The sequence below is a fragment of the Nomascus leucogenys genome, chromosome 2 (assembly GCF_006542625.1).
Source record: "Nomascus leucogenys isolate Asia chromosome 2, Asia_NLE_v1, whole genome shotgun sequence".
Taxonomy (NCBI): Eukaryota; Metazoa; Chordata; class Mammalia; order Primates; family Hylobatidae; genus Nomascus; species Nomascus leucogenys.
The window spans coordinates 100383732-100387014 of NC_044382.1; positions in this window are offsets into that span (position 1 = coordinate 100383732).

Here is a 3283-nt window from a genome sequence, read left to right on the forward strand (position 1 = left end):
TCTCAAACATTATGAGAATCACTTTTCAAATGGAGGAGGTAAGAATACCCAACAATCTGCTCCCCTATAAAAGCAAGAAAACAAGTGACGAAAAATGTTAAAATTACCTTTTTCAGAATTCTGTAAATTAAGTAAATACTTGTTACTACAATTTGAGGAAAGTTAAATTTCCTTTCCACTAATAAAAAAAGGCACATTATCTGAATTGCAGTAAGAACAGTGAGCTGCAAGGGTTCCCCATCCCTGTGCCCCTTACCGTAGTAGCTCCACACTAACCTTGAAAATCAACAGCCTCACAACTACCGTATCTGTGAAAGGCAGTGGCCTAGCAGCTACATAAGGGGATGAGAGGTTTCAAACTCCCCAAGAATTCTATCTTCAGAGAATGTTTACTATTTGCCCTGTCTGAAAAGCTTCCTCCTTGGGGCTTGCCTTTTTTTTTTTTTTTTTTTTTTAAAGGAGTCTCGCTCTGTTGCCCAGGCTGGAGAATAGTGGCGCGACCTTGGCTCACTGCAACCTCTGCCTCTCTGCCTCTCGGGTTCAGGGGATTCTCCTGCTTCAGCCTCCTGAGTAGCTGGGATTACAGGCATGTGCCACCACGCCCGGCTAGTTTTTGTATTTTTAGTAGAGAAGGGGTTTCACCGTGTTGGTCAGGCTGGTCTCGAACTGCTGACCTCATGATCCACCTGCCTCGGCCTGCCAAAGTGCTGAGATTACAGGCGAGGCTTGTCTTTATTTGATATTATTTAGAGTTCTGTGTGTACAGCTGTATCCCCAGCACATTTGCATGAAAAATTAGTGGCAGTTGTTTCACGTCACAGCTACCTGAGGAAGCAATAACAGTTGGGGCTAGCAATCAGCTGCTTAAAAAAAGAAAAAATAAATAAAAAAAAAAAAGAAGAAAATGGGAGAATAAAATAAAGGGCTTTGTAAAGTGCCTACATATTTCTGGAAATCCATAAGGCCACAAAGATGTAGAAGGCTGTACATATACCAGGAATGATATGAGAAGGGGGTAATCTTTCACCCCCACTGATTTAGAGGCTCTGTACTAGCAGGAATTGAAGGCTAAAGTAGAGTTGTAATCCTCCTGGCAGGAGTTAAAAATGTGTTATTGAACACACGAAGAATGTCTGGTCAAGGTTGGGAGACTTACTGGATCAAGAGATTTAGAAAAATCTTTGTCCAATAATTAGCCGACCACTAAGCCAACCAAACAGAGACTTCAGTGGCCATACATAACAGAATACATAATTTTCAGATTTAGTCCAAAATAATGATTAAGCAAACAAACATCAGCAATAATTTCTTGCTGGGGGGGCACTAGTTGTAGGAATATTCAATTACATTTATAGAATTGCCACATTATTTTGTTTAAAATATCTAGTTCTTAAGAAAAGTTACAAAATGTGCAAAGTAACAGACAGGTATGACCAATACAGGGAAAAAAGTAATCAATAGAACCTGTTCCTGAGGAAGCCCAAATATTGGACTTTAGAAAGTTGTCAAATCACCTATTATATGTATATATATAAAGAACTAAAGAAAATAAAGTATAAATAATTAAAGAAAAGTATGACAATTATATATCAAAAGAGAAAATATGAATAAGGAGATAGAAATAGTAAAAGAGAATCAAATGGAAATTCTGAAGTGGGAAAGTATAGTACCTAAAATTAAAAATTTAATAGAAATGCTCTAGAACAGATTTGATTTGGCAAAACAAAGAATTAGTGAATTTGAAGATAGGTCAACTGAGAAAATTCAGTATAAAACACAAAGTAAAAAATGAGTAAGGTGACCAGAGACTCTGAGACATTAGGACACACTCATACTAATATGTACATAACAGAAGTTTAAAAGCAGAGGAAAGTGGGAAAAGGACAAAAATAATATTTAAATAGATAAAAACCAACAAATTCTCAAATTGATTAAAAGTTTTAATAAATACATCCAAAAAGTTCAAAAAACTCCAAGTAGGATAAACTCAAAGAGATTCACACCTAAACATATCATAATCAAACTGTCAAAACTAAAGATAAAGAGAATTCTTGAATACTACAAGAGAAAGATGATTTGTTACTTGATGATACTATAATAAGATCAGCATTAGGTTTCTCAGCAGAATCCACGACAGCCAGAAGGCAGTGTAATGATCTATTTAAAGTGGTGAAAGAAAAAAGATTGTGAACCAGGAATTCTGTATCCAGTAAAACTATCCTTCATTAAGTAAAGAAGAAATCAAAACATTCCCAGATAAACAAAAACTAAGAATATTTGTCATTAGAAGACCTTTTCTACAAAAATACCAAGGAGTCCTTTGAGTTCAAATGAAAGGACACTAGATACTTACTTGAATGTATACAAAGAAATAAAAAACATCAGCAAAGGTCGCTAGATAGATAAATATGAAAGAAAGTATAGATATACTTTGTAACTCTATTCTTTTTTCTGTACGACTTAAGGAACGACTTCATAAAGCAATAATTTAAAAATCATGTTCTTTAGATATTCTGAGTTCCTGGCGTCTACACATGAAATTTAATATTAGTTTGTCAGTTTCTACAGAAAAGCCAACTGGGGTTTTTGTAGGAATTGCTTTGGATCTACAGATCAATTTGAGGTATATTCCCATCTTAAGAATATTAAATCTTTTGGCCTATGAGGTATCTTTCCATTTATTTGGGCCTTCTTTAATTTCTCTCAGCAATATTTTGTAATTTTCAGAGTAAAAGTTTTGCATTTCTTTTGTTAAATTTATTCCTAAGAGTAATATCCTCTTTATGCTATTTTAAGTGGAACTGTGGTTTTAATTTCCTTTTCTATTGTTCACTGCTATAACTGATTCAGAATATAGGAATACTTTTAATCACTGTTTAGGTAACTTGGATAACAACTTTGGTTTTAGGAAAGAGAAAAAATAGATTCATTCAACTTTTTATAGTTACCATGACTAATACTGCTAAAATTAGAAATGTTTTTGCCAAACCACAATTTTGGAAGAGGAGATCTGAGATAGATAACTATGTAAATGTTTCAGTACTGGAATACGTTTTTTATGAGGGTTGATAAGATCTTGCCAGATGATTCCATGGGTTTGCAGACAAAGAAACTGGTAGAAATTCAATTCAGATTCTTGGAAAATGCAGTTGCTCTTTGACAGAACTCAATGAGAATTTTGAAGTAAACTATGAGAACTCTGATACCATTTGGTAGAAGGTAGTTCCATGAATTTTGGTTTTAAAACTTTGCTATCATCAGAATAAAACATTTCGAATTCATT